Source organism: Girardinichthys multiradiatus, chromosome 14 (genome assembly GCF_021462225.1).
Source record: "Girardinichthys multiradiatus isolate DD_20200921_A chromosome 14, DD_fGirMul_XY1, whole genome shotgun sequence".
Taxonomy (NCBI): domain Eukaryota; kingdom Metazoa; phylum Chordata; class Actinopteri; order Cyprinodontiformes; family Goodeidae; genus Girardinichthys; species Girardinichthys multiradiatus.
In genome coordinates, this window is record NC_061807.1 from 13143496 (window position 1) to 13162217 (window position 18722).

An 18722-nucleotide genomic window follows, 5' to 3' on the forward strand; every position below is an offset into this window, starting at 1 on the left:
AGGAGATGTTGGTGCCAAACAGCCGATATCCGGAATATAGAGTATGTATGTATAGAGTATGTATGCGAAGTGTGAGTGAGTGTACGACGTCCGTTGTTGTTTGTCTTTGCGTTGGGTGTGAGTGATTTTATGTGTATGCATGAGGGTGGGTGATTGTGACTGTGTGCCTGTTTTTTTTTTTTTTTTTTTTTTTCTGTGTCAGGTTGGGTCTTGCACTGCTCCCTCTCCTGGATCAACTTAGGCCCCCCATATTATGGGCAGCCTATTTCCTCTCCGCCACACTACCTGCCGGTGGTTGGAGTCTCTGCCCGCTGGTGTACTGGTGGTTCTCGGTGTCCGGGGCTGGGTGCTTTGGTGTGTGCTGGTTCACTCCCAGTGGCTGCTTGCCGGGGCCTGGCCCCCTGGGCTCTGTCGGGCCTCTGCTTGGGGGGTGATGCATCCCAGGGTCCTGGGTCTCTGGGTCCATGGCTGGATCTACTCGGGCGTAGACGGTTGATGGCGGAGGCTGTGGGTTCGTCGCTGCAGCTCCCTGGGGCTTCTGCACTGTTGCTGCTGGGTGGTTCCCCTGGGACTCTCCACTGCTCTTCTCTGGGGGGGTTGCGGTAGTCCCGGTGGTGGTTCTTCCGGGGTTCCTGTGCTCTGGGGGGCTCTTGGATGTCTGTGGCTCGGATCTCCTCAGTGTCTGTCCAGGGTCCATAGGGCAGGTCTGTGGGTCCTCACACTCGCTATTGCATATTTTTATGGAGAAACCTTGTATACAAAAGCGCGTCCACACCCATACTCACAGGTGTTTAGCTTCAGGTGTTGACAAAGATGTTCTATACTGAGCTGCATTTATCACTAAGTACATTTTATATTCATAAGTACCGTGTACTATCTTCTTAAAAAAAAATTTCTGCAGGTTTATAAGCAAGCAGGGTATAATCTTGTATTCTCTTCATCCTTCTTTCTCTCCTCCACTCTTTCCTCCTTCTCTCCCTTTTTCCCTTTTGCCCCATTTCTCTCTTTTACGAGCTTGTTACTTTTTTCCTTTTTATTTCAGTCTCCATGTTCGTAACAATTGAAATATTCCCAAAGAGGTTTACAATAAAGTTTCTTTTATAAATATCAAGCAGAGCTTTAAAGCATTAGCTGTGATTCTCCTCTGAGAGGATCAGCAGATAAACTGTTCACTGTCAGTGGATGGTAGCTGGAAGAGGTCAGTCTGGAGAAAACTAGAAAGACATTAGAAATGTTTGGTTTCTAGCAGGAAAATTATCTCTTCTTTCCAGTTCTGACCATCTAAGATCTTTTAGTGGACCTGAATGAGACCAGAACCTCTGATCTCTGCAGATTCAGCTTTATAACTGCTTCATTCAGTGTTAATAGTCATTATTGTTGTTACTTCAGCAGATGTTTGACCTGAGAACTCAGTGTTTAGATTCATAAATAATAAATCCAACCAGCAATATTTTGCTGCAGATTATCTGTTCTCAGATGAAATCCTGTGAGTGTTGTAGCAGCCACTTGGATTAATACAGCCAGACGCAGGGAGTTCCAAACGGGTGTAATTTAATCTTTCTCTGGTTGCCATAAACACCGTGAAAACTATTGCATAAACAGAAAAGATACAAGATTGTTGATCATGTCCGATACAGTACAAATCATTTAAAGGGATTAATGAAGATTAAATAAAAATAAAAAGTGTTTTTGAAGCTTTTTACAACAAGTGTGAAACACAAAATGTACTGTGCAGCATTACATAAAAACCACAAAGAAAAATTGCGCACTTCAAAATAAAACCATAACAGGCCACAAGATGTCACTGTAGGACAAACCAAAAGCAGGAGGATGTTAACCATTTAGTAGCCATTTACATTGCATGACACAATAATCACACAATAATAATGTTAGAATACTGTTTCCTAACCCTAGATTTATTTAAACAGTTTCAGTTTTCAGGAGCTTCTTAACTCTTAAGGAGCAACATGTTTCTGTTTTAAGTTGATGCTGATGTCTGCTGGGGGATTTCAACGCCCACATGGGAAACAACAGTAACACCTGGAGGGCCATGATTGGGAGGAATGGCCTCCTTGATCTGAACCCAATGTTTCATTATTAGATTTCTGTGCTAGTCACGAATTGTCCATATTGAACACCATGTTCAAGCATAAGGCTGTTCATCAGTACACTTGGCCTCCGTTTTATTTGGGACCGGGTCCACTCAGTGGAGACACCTCCTCCAGCTCCTCCAGGGGGAGCCCAAGGCGTTCCCAGGCCAGCCAAGAGAAATAGTGTCTCCAGCGTACCCTGGGCCTCTTCCCGGTGGGACGTGCCTGGAACACCTTCCAAGGAAGGCATCCAGGAGGCATCCGGTATAGATGCCCGAGCCACCTCAACTGGCTCCTCTCGATGTGGAGGAGCAGCGGCTCTACTCCGAGCCCCTCCCGGATGGCTGAGCTCCTCACCCTATCTCTAAGGGAGTGCCCGGCCACCCTACGGAGGAAGCTCATTTCAGCCGCTTGTATCCGGGATCTCGTTCTTTCGGTCATGACCCAAAGTTCATGGCAAAAGGTGAGGGTAGGAACGGAGACCAGCTGGTGAATCGAGAGCTTCGCTTTTCGGCTCAGCTCTCTCTTCACCACAACGGACCGGCACAGCGCCCCCATTACTGTGGCAGCTGCACCGATTCATCTGTCGATCTCCCGCTCCATTCTTCCCTCACTTGTGAACAAGACCTCAAGATACTTGAACTCCTCCACTTGAGTCAGGAACCTCCAACCCAAAGAGGACAAGCCACCATTCTCCAGTCGAGAACCATGGCCTTGGATTTGGAGTAGCTGATCTTCATCCCAGCTGCTTCACACTCGGCTGCGAACCGCCCCAGTTCATGCTCAAAGTCTTGGCTAGAGGGGGCCAGTAGGACCACGTCATCTGCAAAAAGAAGAGATGAAATCCACTGGTCCCCAAACCAGACCCCTGCAGGAGTCCAACATGCAATGGGAACAGGTCCAACTTAGGGCCGGCAATGCGGACCAAAGTCCTGTTCTGCTTGTACAGAGACCGGATGGCCCCTAATAAAGGGCCCCCAACGCCATACTCCTGGAGCACCCCCCACAGGGCATCATGAGGGACACAGTCGAATGCCTTCTCCAGGTCCACAAAACACATGTGGACCGGTTGGACAAACTCCCATGAACCCTCGAGCACCCTGTAGAGGGTATAGAGCTGGTCCAGTGTTCCACAGCCAGGACAAAAAACACACTGCTCCTCCTGAAGCTGTTCGACTATCGGTCGGACTCTCCTCTCCAATACCCTGGCGTAGGCCTTACCAGGGAGGCTGAGGAGTGTGATCCCCTATAGTTGGAACACACCCTTCCGTCACCCTTCTTGTGAAGTGGCACCACCATCCCGATCTGCCAGTCCAGAGGCACTGTCCCCGACTGCCACGCAATGTTGAAGAGGCGTGTCAACCATGACAGCCCTACAACATCCAGAGGCTTGAGGTACTCAGGGCGGATCTCATCCATCCCTAAAGCCCTGCCACTGTGGAGTCTGGACGGTTTGCCAGAATCGCTTCAAGGCCAACCGGTAGTCCTTCTCCATGGGCTCACCGAACTCCTCCCAGGCCCAATATTACAGCGCCGTGTAAAAGTATTCATACCCCCTTTTCCACATATTGTCACATTACAACCAGAAACATATTTTAGTGGAATTTGATGTGAAAGACATAGTGTGATACAATTGTGATATGCAAAAAAATCATGCATGATTTCGGATTTTTTTTACAAATAAAAAACTGAAAATGTGGTGCCCAAAAGTATTCAGCCCCTTTACTCTGAGTGCAACCAATTGCCTTTAGAAGTTTCCTAATGATTGCTAATGACTAAATAGAGTCCACCTTTGTGTAATATAATCTCAGTACAAATACAGCTGCTCTGTGACGGCCTGAGAGGTTGGTTAAGAGAACATTGGGGAGCAAACAGCATTATGAAGTCCAAGGAACACTCCAAACAAGTTAAGGATAAGGTTGTGGAGAAGTTTAAAGCAGGCTTAGGCTATAAAAAGATTTCCCAAGCATTAAACATCTCACGGAACTCTGTTCAATCCATCATCTGGAAATGAAAAGAATATGGCACTACTGTAAACCTGCCAAGACAAGGCCGTCCACCTCAACTTACCGGCCGAACAAGGAGAGCACTGATCAGAGATGAAGCCAAGAGGTCCATGTTGACTCTGGATGAGCTGCAGAAATCCACAGCTCAGGTGGGGGAATCTGTCCACAGGACAACTATTAGTCGTGCACTGCACAAATGTGGTAATAAGTTGCAAGTGGCAAGAAGAAAGCCATTGTTAGAAGAAAACCATAAGAAGTCCTGTTTGCAGTTTGCCAGAAGCCATGTTGGGAACACAGCAAACTTGTAGAAGAAGGTGCTTTGGTCAGACGTGACCAAAATTTAACATTTTGGCCAAAATGCAAAACGAGAACTAACACAGCATATCACCCTGAACACACCATCCCTACTGTCAAATATGGTGGTGGCAGCATCATGCTCTGGGGCTGCTTCTCTACAGCAGGGACAAGGAAGGTGGTCAGAGTTGATGGGAAGCTGGATGGAGCCAAATAAAGGGCAATCTTGGAAGAAAATCTTTTGGAGTCTGCAAAAATGTGAGACTGGGGTGGAGGTTCACCTTCCAGCAGGACAATGACCCTAAACATAAAGCCAGGACTGCAATGGAATGGTTTAAAACAAAATATATTAATGTGTTAGAATGGCCCAGTCAAAGTCCAGACCTAAACCCAATTGAGAATCTGTGGCAACATCTGAAAACTGCTGTTCACAAATGCTCTCCATCTAATCTGACTGAGCTTGGGCTGTTTTGCAAAGAAGAATGGGCAAAACTTTCAGTCACTAGATGTGCAAAGCTGGTAGAGACAGACCCTAAAAGACTTGCAGCAAAAGGTGGTTCCAGAAAGTATTGACTCAGGGAGGCTGATTACTTTTGCACAATGCCCTTTTCAGTTTTTTATTTGTAAAAAAAAAAGAAATCATGTATAATTTTCTTTCCAATTCACAATTGTATACCACTTTGTGTTGCCCTGCGATGGACTGGCGATCTGTCCAGGGTGTACCCCGCCTCTCGCCCATAGACTGCTGGAGATAGGCACCGGCTTCCCCGTGACCCACTATGGAATAAGCGGTAGAAAATGACTGACTGACAGACTGACATTCTTAGAAAAGATGGAGTTGGGATTGTTTCAGTCAATGTTTTACAGAAGCTACAAGACTGATCCAGTCTTGTACACTTCTATGCCTATTAATAAATTGATTCGTTGGATAAATTCAATGGATTATTTTATACATTTGGAAACAAATATGTTGTTTCTATTAAAGTAAAGGAAGATTCCTTTACTTTATTGGAAACTAAATATTTGTTGGTATAAGTCCAGTTCAATGACCTATTAGTATTCATAGAGTTACTGTTCCAAAACAATTGACACCATGGAGTTCAGGACAATCAATTATGTACCTAAGAAATTTGTTGTTATCCAAAATATTAATACCATTTATAAGGATATCTTTCTTCAGTGGAGTGTGAGTATTTGGTCCATTCATGTTTTGTAGCAGCCTACCAAAACCAGTAGGAATTGCATGAAAAACTGTACTATATTCTTTCACGAATATTGAAAAATCGAAGGTCCTCAAAAACTCAGTTTTACCTTGAAGCTGTTATAATAGAGTTCTCTTACTTTGTGTAGTTAGAATGGTTTGCAGCTCTCTTGGTTACATATCTGATGTTGTAAAATTATTCTCTCTTGCAACATTACAATAAAGCTGATTCTTAGTGACAATCATCTGTCTCTGGCTTGGTAGATATGATTTTTTCCACAACAGTGTCCAATAGGGTTAAGGTGGTGAATGATTCATATTATCGGAAACCATGAAACAATGCAACCACACCAACAAATTTTTTTCACAGATGAGTTTAATCTCCACCAATGAGGCAAACACTAAAACGTTCACAGTCACCAACATTTACCATCAATTCAATTTAATTCAATTCAGTTTTATTTATATAGCGCCAATTCACAACACATGTTGTCTCAAGGCACTTCACAACAGTCAGGTTCATACATTCCAATTAATCCTAACAATTGAACAGTGCAGTCAGAGTTAGCTTTTTATTCAAATTGGATAAAAAGTTTTTTCTATCTAAGGAAAACCAGCAGATTGCATCCAGTCAGTGACTTGCAGTATTCACTCCTCCCGGATGAGCATGTAGAGACAGTGGACAGTCACTGGCGTTGACTTTGCAGCAATCCCTCCTCCTGGATGAGCATGTAGAGACAGTGGACAGTCACTGGCGTTGACTTTGCAGCAATCCCTCCTCCTGGATGAGCATGTAGAGACAGTGGACAGTCACTGGCGTTGACTTTGCAGCAATCCCTCCTCCTGGATGAGCATGTAGAGACAGTGGACAGTCACTGGCGTTGACGTTGCAGCAATCCCTCATACTGAGCATGCATGTAGCGACAGCGGAGAGGAAAAACTCCCTTTTAACAGGAAGAAACCTCCAGCAGAACCAGGCTCAGTGTGAGCGGCCATCTGCCACGACCGACTGGGGGTTTGAGAGAACAGAGCAGAGACACAAAAAGAAGAAAGAAGCACTGATCCAGGAGTCCTTTCTATGGGAAGGAAAAGTAAATGTTAATGGATGTAGCTTCTTTAGTCCTTTAGTCGTTTCACCTAGAAAGAAAGAACATATAAACTCTGAGCCAGTTTTCAAGGTTAGAGTCTGAAAGAGAGCACATAGAGTTAGTTACAGTAAAAGCTCAGTCAATTTCCATGTCTAGGAGAGAGAAAGGTTTAAACACTAAAAGACAGGGCTATGTGGATCATCGGTAGAGGGTGAGCATTAAGTTGTTGCCAGCAGAAGCTCAGACGATTCCCCTCTCCAGAAAGGTGTCACAGGTAGACACAGAGTCAGGCCAGGTGTAGCTTCTAGGAAGAGAATAGAGAGAACAAGGTTAAAAGCTGAAATAACAGCAAATAATGCAAAATTGGAGAGTAGTATGAGAATGTAGCTAAGAGGGTGAAAGTAGTCATTATGTCCTCCAGCAGCCTAAGCCTATAGCAGCATAACTACACAGATAGTTTCAGTTCAGATTATTTAGTTAAACGGCGCTTATTTACAACAATGTCGTCTCCAGGCACCTCACAAAGGGTCCCACTGATGGTCATTGTTATACTAAAAACCACAAGGATTGGGATACCTCTCTCTGTCAGACTGATCACACATAACATGTAGTTCTTTCCTCTGTCGCCACATGCGGTCTCAAGAAAGGAGATGTCACTCATCTGGGCATTTGGGTTTCTTCAGTCTGACTTTAAGTTGAAGTGTAAAAATTTATTTAGGTAATCCAATAAAACAATGCTGAAATATTTATTAATTATTTATTTATTACCTTTAAGAAAAAAGTACTCATACTAGTCATCTTCCACTTATCAGGACCAGGTCGCAGGGGGAACAAACTCAGTGGAGACACCCAAACTTCTCTCTCCCCAGACACCTCCTTCAGCTCTTCTGGAAGGATCCCAAGGCGTTCCCAGGCCTGATTTTGCATCTGCAACATCCAGTGCTTGGCCTCATGGTACCCATCAGTTGCCTCAGAAATCCCACAAGCCAGCCAGGCTCCTTTCTGAAGGAGCTCCACCATACCAGGATACGTCTCGTTCCTTGTTCTTGTGGTCATCATGCAGGATTCTGAACCGCTCTTTGTCTGGCTCGTCACCCAGAGCCTGTTTGCCATGGGAAACCCTACCAGGCGCCTTTAAGCCTGGGACAACATAGCCTCTGGGGTCATCCAAGCACTCAAACCCCTCCACCACGTTAAGGTGGCGGTTCATGGAGGGGCCCGCCCCCCCACCCTGTTTTTTTTTTTTTTTTTTTTTTTTTTTGTTTTTTTTTTTTTTTTTTTTTTTTTTTTTGTTTTTTTTTTTTTTTTTTTTTTTGGGGTGGGGGGGGGGGGGGGGGACTTTCATTTTTTGTGCCTGAAAAGAAGAAAAATAGTTAAACAAGGGATGCAGTAAAGAACATACACAATCAAAGAATTGACCTGTGACAGCATTGACAGCAGCATTCCTGTCCTCTTTACCAAAAGTAATAAACTCTGCCCAGCCTGTCACCCAGTGCCTGTTTCCCATGGGAAACCAAGGGCATTTACGTCCTGGACAACATAGCCTCAAAGCATTATCAGACATGATGTGGTAGTATAGTTTATCAGTTGCAGAACAGTTAACACAAAAAGGCCCTGGACAGAGTCAGAAAGTCAGCTCAGTTTATTATAAAAACACAGCTCCTGTCATTGTCTCATATATACCAGACCAGATACCTGCAACGAGCTAAACACATACTTCAGGACTGTTTCCACCCAGGTTGCAGTGTGTTCTCACTGCTGCCCTCAGGGAGGCGACACAGATCAATTCATGGTAGTGCTGTTAGTGCTAAACTCATATTCAGTTTCAGACTGCATTAATATAAGATATTGATACTGGACTATTCACTTCTGCTGTTACACATCTACCAAGCAGTCTTGTGTGTTATACGGCAAACGTGTTGAGCTGACAGCCTTCTTATTATTTATTACTTTATTGATGCCTGTTTTAACATCTTTGATGTTTGTTTTACATCACACTAGTTTTATGTTCAAACCACATAGGGTTTAGAGTTCTCATTCTTGAATGATTCGTTCAAATGAATGAATCATTTGAGTGAACAAACTGAATCAAATCTTTCATTAACTGATTCCTTCCTTTCTCAGCTCAGGTCAGATTGAGCACGCTGGTCTGTGACTCACAAAGTGTGTGCAGTAAATTCACAAACTACCTTGATTAACTAGACTTAATTATATTGTCCCTAATATGTCACACCTAGTTTTTCAGGTTTTCACAAGTGAAAATAGTTTTTCATCCCAAAAAAAGAAGTTGGTTTTATTTACAGTTTGCACACACAGAGTGTCTTGAGAATCTTGAGTCAGAGTCAGTGCAAACAACTTATTTTGGACAGATGAATGTACTGAATCTAGTAATTCATTACACAAAAGAACTGCTGTTCCCATCACTAATGGGGTTTGCATTTTATTTTTGTTGTAATGTAAGGTGCAATGAAAAATCCAAAACACACAAAATCCAAAACACATTTCGCTCTTAAATTTTTCAGGAAATATTTTTGTTTTAAACATAAAAGTTAATAGTGTGCAAAAACATCTAATGCAGATATTTGGCAGCCTTCCCTCTTACTAGTTGTCAAGGTAACATTTAGAACGTGTTTCCAAAAGCTATAAATATTTCTGTTAATAGTTATGATGATATTTTTTCTTTGATGTAGCAACCCTATGTTTAGTTGATTAAAACCTTTCCGCCACAAACCTGGGACACAAACTAATATTCTTAATTAAAATGTACCAATCCACCATTTAAAAAAAATAATAAGGCATTTTTTTAAATTACACATGGAAATCAGGTTGTAAGTTAGCCACAAAGTAATCAGAGAGCTGAGGAGAGAAGTCTTGCTGTGTTGTCTTACCTGGCAAAGAATCTCTCAAGAGAATTTAATATCTCTTCAACCAAATAAAGTAAATCAAAGACAATGTAACACATTTCTAAACTGATGAGCATGTATGAAATTGCCTTAGCAAATATAAAAAGACTGTCACTGTTGCAAACCTAATCAAAATTGGTTGAAGTTACTTGTTCAGCCACAGAACATGGCAGGAAAAAGGTCATGTCAAAATATTTTCATTATTTCAAGCTGAAAGTAATATTGTAATTGCATCCCTGTCTTTTCTTTGTGAGTCTTTCCAGGTTGAATTTGTCATTAATATACTTTATTTAGTATTATTATTTTTTATAAACAAGATCATTTTGAACAAAAAAAAGCCATCAGGAATATATAAAGGGGTAAATAAAAACCATGTGCAGTTAAATACAGTGGAGACAGCGGGGTTAACCTTCAGACTCCAATCTTAAAGCTTCACAGCTCTGTGCGTCACGCTCTCACGGTTGCTAGTCAACAGGAGTTACGCTGAGGTAAGGGCGGGAACAGCTGGATGGTGAAGGCTAGACCTCCAAATTCACAGCTGATCACCTCCGGGCACCCAGCATACGCAGACTAGTCCTTCACAACGATGCAGCTGCTGAATTTGGACACAGAACTCAGGCACTCTACCAACAGATGGCATTTAGGGTTTGTGCAAAAAAACAAAAGGAGTGGAAATGTTTAAAATCTTCAGTATTTTTTCAAAAACATTTCCACATCTCTTCAGGGGATGTTTATGTACAGTTGCCTTCAGGTTTCTGAAGTTAATGTGTTTTAAACATAATGATTATAATGCAGTGCTGATTAGTTTTTAAGATTTCTGCAATGCATAAGCTAAACTAAAGTTTATGCAAACCTGAGCGCTATTACAAAGCATTTTCTGGTGACTGATGCACTATTAAATGTCGCTGTTTAAGTCATTATTCTTTATTTTAAATTAATAAACAACATGGTTATTTCATTTGAAAGGCTACATAAATGTGTATGTACGTATTTATATTAAATAAAAATACTGTTTAATGCCCCCCCTCAAAAAAAAAATTTGCCACAGCCCCCCCAGCTAAATTGTGTTGAAGAGAGAGCTGAGCCGAAAAGCGAAGCTCTCGATTTACCGGTCGGTCTACGTTCCTACCCTCACCTATGGCCATGAACTTTGGGTCATGACCGAAAGAACGAGATCCTGGATACAAGCGGCTGAAATGAGCTTCCTCTGTAGGGTGGCCGGGCAATCCCTTAGAGATAGGGTGAAGAGCTCGGCCATCCGGGAGGAGCTCGGAGTAGAGCCGCTGCTCCTCCACATCGAGAGGAGCCAGTTGAGGTGGCTCGGGCATCTATACCGGTATGATTTTGGTTTTGACGCTCTCTGTTTTTAGTTGAACTCAACAAATTTTGATTCCTGGAAACATGAACATCCTGGGCGGGGCCTAAAGACGAACGATGTAAGACGTTTCCCTATTGGTTAGCGCTGACTGATGCCCCCCACCTCTGAACTTCTGCTCGAACTGCAGGGCTTGCAGCGTCGCTTCAGTGAGGAGACATCAACTGTACAGAAGAAAACTGCGGTCAAGTGAGCCGACAATCAGAAATACGCGTTGACGTCAGCCGACACCAGCTCTCTCTTAAAGATTAGCGTCGCGCATACAAGGCGCATTACAGTAATGGAGCAGAAAGGACGCCGATCGTGGCAACGGTTGAGGAAATAAGAGGAAAACAGAAAAGTAACCTACAGAACATTTATATTAATTAAATTTTTACAACTTTCACATTCATGTTTTATGTAAAAGAATAAATATTTAATATTTTACTGTACAGTTTTGGAGAAATACCTTGTCAAAGTACCTCAAAATGCTTAACCAGCATATGCTTTTGCCTAATCTTGAGGAATTTATTTCTCCAAAACCATGAGAGGTGACAACACAATCTCTTCAGATTATATTAGATTATATTATAACCAGAATTAATATTTCATAATTTTACTGTAAAGATTTGGAGAATACACAACTACCCCAAGTGTAGTATGAAACAGAGTCCATGTCGGGCAGACGGCATCCCATAATCCTGTGTGTTGTCCTCACAACCCGTGGTATTTCCTTCCTCTCCTGTGCAGTTCCCTCACCACACTGTCATGCTGAGACAGAGTGCTTTCCACCGTGGCCCTGTAGACATCTGTAAGCAGCTGAGGAGAGAGAACAGTCTGTTTTCATGTCCTGATGAAGAAGAGCTGCTGTTGTACCTTCTTCAACAGGCGAGGGGCGTCTCCAGTCCAGGAGAGGTCAGAGGAGATCTGGATGCTGTTGCACTTTAAGCTGTCCAGACCACTTCCCAGGACCTCATCGACCTCACCAAAAAGAAGCGTTTGTCGTACTTTGTTGGGGTAATTGTGTATTTCTCCAGAAATCTACAGGGAATTTATGAAATACTAATTCTGGTTATAATATAGTTGTGTATTTCTCCAAACCTTTACAGTAAAATTATGAAATATTAATTCTGGTTATAATATAATCTAATATAATATGAAGAGATTGTGCTGTCGCCTCTCATGGTTTTAGAGAAATGAATTCCTGAAAGTTGGACAAATGCATATAATGATTGTGCATTTTGAGGTACGTTGAGTTGTGTATTTCTCCAAAACTGTACAGTAAAATATTAAATATTTATTCTTTTACATAAAACATGAATGTGAAAGTTGTAAAAATGCAATTAATATAAATGTTCTGTAGGTTACTTTTCTGTTTTCCTCTTATTTCCTCAACCGTTGCCACGATCGGCGTCCTTTCTGCTCCATTACCGTAATGCGCCTTGTATGCGTGACGCTAATCTTTAAGAGAGAGCTAGTGTCGGCTGACGTCACCGCGTATTTCTGACTTTCGGTTCACTTGACCGCAGTTTTCTTCTCTAGAGTTGATGTCTCCTCACTGAAGCGACGCTGCAAGCCCTGCAGTTCGAGCAGAAGTTCAGAGATGCGGGGGATCAGAGTCTGCGGCTTTAGTCAGCGCTAACCAATAGGGAAACGTCTTACATCGTTCGTCTTTAGGCCCCGCCCAGGATGTTCATGTGCCCAGGACTCAAAATTCGTTGAGTTCAACCAAAAACAGAGAGCGTCAAAACCAAAACAGCGAGTCGTAACCAAAGATTTTTGACCTGCGCAAATAAAAGTTTGTTTTGCAAATAACTTTTTTTCCCTTCATGAGAAAAATTTGTCATTTTAATCAAAAAAAGGTTTATCAAACAATTTTTTTTTTTCCCCAAAATAAAATATTCGTAAAAAAAAAAAAATAGTTACAACTCTGAAAGTTTTGATCACAACTTAATATTTCTTGATTGAGATTAGTTTTTTTTTGATTGAATTAGTTTTTTGTTTGTTTGAATAATATTGAGACAAATTTACCTCTATAAGATTACGGCAAGTAACGGCTTGTATCAAAATACTTTTATTATTACAAGCTGAAAGTAATATTGATACAATATGACTGATTACTCCTGAGAAAACAAGCAGGGATTTAAAACAACTACATATAAACACATCATATATATATATATATATATATATATATATATATATATATATATATATATATATGTTTATTCCAGCAAACGTGCTAGATTAAATGTACCAGCTGCCATTTAAAAAAGGGAACAGTATTTTAAATTACAGATAGAGATCAGGTTGCAAGTTAGCCACAAAGTGATCAAGCAGAGAGTTGAAAGAAGCCTTGTTGTGCTGTCTTACCTTCATTAATGATGCGTGAAACGTTTCTAATTATAGACCTGACTGTAAAAACACAACAGCAAAAAAAAAACATCAAGTTCATAGACAATGTAACACATTTCTAAAGTGATTGTCATCCTAAAAAGATTTTTACTTTTGCAAACCTCAGCCACACAGATTATGGGAGGAACAGGGATATATATATATATATATATATATATATATATATATATATATATATATATATATATGTTTATTCCAGCAAACGTGCTAGATTAAATGTACCAGCTGCCATTGTAAAAAGGGAACAGTATTTTAAATTACAGATTGAAATCAGGTTGCAAGTTAGCCACAAAGTGATCAAGCAGAGAGTTGAAAAAAGCCTTGTTGTGCTGTCTTACCTTCATTAATGATGCATGAAACGTTTCTAATTATAGACCTGACTGTAAAAACACAACAGCAAAAAAAACATCAAGTTCATAGACAATGTAACACATTTCTAAAGTGATTGTCATCCTAAAAAGATTTTTACTTTTGCAAACCTCAGCCACACAGATTATGGGAGGAACAGGGATATATATATATATATATAGCACGTTTGCTGGAATAAACATATATATATATATATATATGTTTATTCCAGCAAACGTGCTAGATTAAATGTACCAGCTGCCATTGTAAAAAGGGAACAGTATTTTAAATTACAGATAGAGATCAGGTTGCAAGTTAGCCACAAAGTGATCAAGCAGAGAGTTGAAAGAAGCCTTGTTGTGCTGTCTTACCTTCATTAATGATGCATGAAACGTTTCCAATTATAGACCTGACTGTAAAAACACAACAGCAAAAAAAAACATCAAGTTCATAGACAATGTAACACATTTCTAAAGTGATTGTCATCCTAAAAAGATTTTTACTTTTGCAAACCTCAGCCACACAGATTATGGGAGGAACAGGGATATATATATATATAAACATATATTTATATATATATATGTTTATTCCAGCAAACGTGCTAGATTAAATGTACCAGCTGCCATTGTAAAAAGGGAACAGTATTTTAAATTACAGATAGAGATCAGGTTGCAAGTTAGCCACAAAGTGATCAAGCAGAGAGTTGAAAGAAGCCTTGTTGTGCTGTCTTACCTTCATTAATGATGCATGAAACGTTTCCAATTATAGACCTGACTGTAAAAACACAACAGCAAAAAAAAAACATCAAGTTCATAGACAATGTAACACATTTCTAAAGTGATTGTCATCCTAAAAAGATTTTTACTTTTGCAAACCTCAGCCACACAGATTATGGGAGGAACAGGGATATATATATATATATAAACATATATTTATATATATATATGTTTATTCCAGCAAACGTGCTAGATTAAATGTACCAGCTGCCATTGTAAAAAGGGAACAGTATTTTAAATTACAGATAGAGATCAGGTTGCAAGTTAGCCACAAAGTGATCAAGCAGAGAGTTGAAAGAAGCCTTGTTGTGCTGTCTTACCTTCATAAATGATGCATGAAACGTTTCCAATTATAGACCTGACTGTAAAAACACAACAGCAAAAAAAAACATCAAGTTCATAGACAATGTAACACATTTCTAAAGTGATTGTCATCCTAAAAAGATTTTTACTTTTGCAAACCTCAGCCACACAGATTATGGGAGGAACAGGGATATATATATATATAAACATATATATATATATATATATATGTTTATTCCAGCAAACGTGCTAGATTAAATGTACCAGCTGCCATTGTAAAAAGGGAACAGTATTTTAAATTACAGATAGAGATCAGGTTGCAAGTTAGCCACAAAGTGATCAAGCAGAGAGTTGAAAGAAGCCTTGTTGTGCTGTCTTACCTTCATAAATGATGCATGAAACGTTTCCAATTATAGACCTGACTGTAAAAACACAACAGCAAAAAAAAACATCAAGTTCATAGACAATGTAACACATTTCTAAAGTGATTGTCATCCTAAAAAGATTTTTACTTTTGCAAACCTCAGCCACACAGATTATGGGAGGAACAGGGATATATATATATATATATATAGCACGTTTGCTGGAATAAACATATATATATATATATATATATATATGTTTATTCCAGCAAACGTGCTAGATTAAATGTACCAGCTGCCATTGTAAAAAGGGAACAGTATTTTAAATTACAGATAGAGATCAGGTTGCAAGTTAGCCACAAAGTGATCAAGCAGAGAGTTGAAAGAAGCCTTGTTGTGCTGTCTTACCTTCATTAATGATGCATGAAACGTTTCCAATTATAGACCTGACTGTAAAAACACAACAGCAAAAAAAAACATCAAGTTCATAGACAATGTAACACATTTCTAAAGTGATTGTCATCCTAAAAAGATTTTACTTTTGCAAACCTCAGCCACACAGATTATGGGAGGAACAGGGATATATATATATATAAACATATATATATATATATATATATATATATATATATATATATATATATATATATATATATATATATATATATATATATATATATGTTTATTCCAGCAAACGTGCTAGATTAAATGTACCAGCTGCCATTGTAAAAAGGGAACAGTATTTTAAATTACAGATAGAGATCAGGTTGCAAGTTAGCCACAAAGTGATCAAGCAGAGAGTTGAAAGAAGCCTTGTTTTGCTGTCTTACCTTCATAAATGATGCATGAAACGTTTCCAATTATAGACCTGACTGTAAAAACACAACAGCAAAAAAAACATCAAGTTCATAGACAATGTAACACATTTCTAAAGTGATTGTCATCCTAAAAGGATTTTTACTTTTGCAAACCTCAGCCACACAGATTATGGGAGGAACAGGGATATATATATATAAACATATATATATATATATATATATATATATATATATGTTTATTCCAGCAAATGTGCTAAATTACATGTTCCAGTTGCCATTTAAAAAAAGGAACAGTTTTTTAAATTACAGATAGAAGTCAGGTTGCAAGTTAGCCACAATGTGATCAAGCAGAGTTGAGAGAAGCCTTGCTGTGCTCTCTTACGTTTGAAAATGTTGCAGGAAATCCAAATTATAAATACCACTGTAAAAACATCAGTCAGCAAAAACAATATAAACACCATGTAGCACCTGTCAAAGCATGTATAAAACTGTCTAATCAAATATACAAAAGCTGTCACTGTTGAAAACCTCATCTAAATCGGTTGAAGTTACTTCTTCAGCCAGAGATTACGGCAGGTAGCGGTTTGTATTAAAATACTCCTATTAATACAAGCTGAAAGTAATAGTGATACAACAATATGACTACTCCTGAGATAACTAGCACAGATTTAAAACAACTTTAGTTAATTAAAAACAGCTAAATTTAAAGTGAGACATTGTTAAACAGAATAAGTCAATTAAGAACCCCAAACAATAAAAACTTACATTGATATAATGCCCTGAGGAATTGAACGCCAATTTTTTGTATTCTTGTTTTGAGATTCGATTGCATATGTTTTCCCCTGGACTTTGAGGTCTCATGCAACCTTATTTATATACACCCAGGTGGGCGGGTCATGGTCAAAATGAGAAGGGGTTTGCACCATTTGTCACTTGTTGCTTTCCATTTAAAGATAATCTCCTCCCACATTTTTTCATAATCACTTCTTCACGGGTGATCCGCTGGTTGGCATGAAAGAATGTACCCTGTCATCTGGTAATCCAGGCTAAAAGTACTTCATTGCTAATCTCAACTTATTGTGCTCCAGCTGCAGAAAATCACAGGCACAGATGCCATGAAACCAAATGAGTTTTACATGTGCGTTAACAAAACCTCTGCTTTTCTGCAGGTTCCTAGATCTCTCATTCTAAAAACAGAGATGGATTTCTGGGATGGTGATTAGTTTACCATAACATATAGATAATTTAGTAGTATTGAAATGAGGATCAAATGGAGATAAGGATCAATATGGATCATCAGTCGCTTCTAAACTGATGAGCAGGCACGTATAGTTAAGCGCCGGATGTTTTCTGAGTAGCCCCGGACTTCTTGATAGAAGAAATTTATAAGTGTTAAAAAGATGCAGCCACAAAACAGTATTGGACTTCACATTTTTATTTAAAAACAATCAGATTTTTTCAATTTTGTTCCACATAATCACGTCCCGCTCCACCTAACCTGACAATGAGTTAAAAGGAGAAGACAAAAAATACTTATTTGCGCACCGCTAATGCGTAACTACGCGCACAGCCAGAGACTGACTCGATTCTGGAGAAGTCCAGAACAGCAGTTTACTTCAGGTCGACCTGCCTCCTTCATGACCTGAAAAGTTACACTGAGCGGCTCAAACAGGGATCATTTCAGAGCAACCGTGGAGCAAACCGGAGAGGGAGGCTGCTGGGTGTTCAGGAACAGGTGGAAGCAGAGCGGTATAACCCAGGAGAAGATAGCGGTAAAACCTGAATGTTGACTCAGAAGGGACTAATTGTAAGTTACAGATAATCACTGATTCATCCAACAAGACATGAGGTGGAGGTACACTCTAATGAGCATCTTCAGGGTTATGATGAGGAACTTTCACCTGAGCTACAGGTGAAGTTAAATGATCTGTGATAGAAAACAGTAGCAACCTTCTCTGTGAGCTTCTAGCTGGATTTGCATCATAATGTGAAAATATCTGGTCCTTCAGTCAAAATAAAAGCATTTAATCCTAACGTAGCTGAATACATTAAAAGGTCCTTCAGATCATCACATTGATCTCATGGCTGCAGCCAGTCTTATATTCTAGTTCTACATGTAGACAGAAAAAAGTGTTGCTCAATAAACCAGTAAAATATCTCCTGGTTCCAGTAAGACGTAGTAGAAAGTATAAAAGTAAGCCTCCCTCTTATCTTCCATATCTTCTGTGCTGATTCACAGTGGACCATTAATTAGTGAACTATTTTATTTTTCTGAATTACATATGTAATATTATATAAACTAAACTAATTAAACAAAGATACAGTTTTAATGAAGGTGAGACATACATACTATATGTATACAGTTATTAATAACTGTAATATTAGTACTGATACGGTCCAGGATGAGGCTCTATGCTATATTTTAAACACCACAACTTAACACCCTTTACTCTCAACGTGTTTAATAGTAAGAACTGCACTAATGTCTCAGTGCAGAACAGACTGTTGTAAAATGTTTCATTTATTATTTTTGGCAGGACAAATTTCTCCAGAAGTGGAAGGAAGGGCTGAAAGGATTCATAAAAGAAGGAACAATTTTAATAAAATGTTTCGAAAGCTCTTGGCATAATTAAAATAAATAAATGTGTTCTAGGATTTTACCATTTGACTAAGATTTAGGAAAATCAACTTTATACCACTTTCCTTTTTTTAAATATAAGAATAAAGACAATGGAGGCTCAGGAGTGAAACACTTTGATGAGAA

The 18722-nt window shown here is 39.6% G+C and overlaps 1 protein-coding gene and 2 long non-coding RNA genes across 4 annotated transcripts in view; 1 reads left to right on the forward strand and 2 right to left on the reverse strand.

Annotated features, from left to right (window-relative positions):
• Positions 1 to 1174: 1174 nt before the first annotated feature.
• LOC124881044 overlaps positions 1175 to 18722 on the forward strand; it is a 196073-nt gene continuing 178525 nt past the window's right edge. Inside the window, exon 1 of the mRNA XM_047386529.1 lies at positions 1175 to 1198. The gene's annotated coding sequence lies outside the window, so the exon portion shown is untranslated. The remainder of the gene's footprint in view (positions 1199 to 18722) is intronic.
• Positions 7991 to 16861, reverse strand: LOC124880876. Of its 2 annotated transcripts, none has more exons than XR_007041480.1 (4): positions 16724 to 16860; positions 13690 to 13731; positions 13310 to 13351; positions 7991 to 8033 (listed from the first exon to the last, which is right to left on the reverse strand). It is a non-coding gene; the product is annotated as an uncharacterized LOC124880876 (long non-coding RNA). The 2 variants fall into 2 exon arrangements; XR_007041481.1 differs by lacking the exon at positions 7991 to 8033 and adding an exon at positions 11718 to 11755 and having other exon boundaries at positions 16724 to 16861.
• LOC124880886 lies at positions 14795 to 16014 on the reverse strand. Its single transcript, XR_007041490.1, has 3 exons — positions 15971 to 16014; positions 15159 to 15200; positions 14795 to 14837 (listed from the first exon to the last, which is right to left on the reverse strand). It is a non-coding gene; the product is annotated as an uncharacterized LOC124880886 (long non-coding RNA).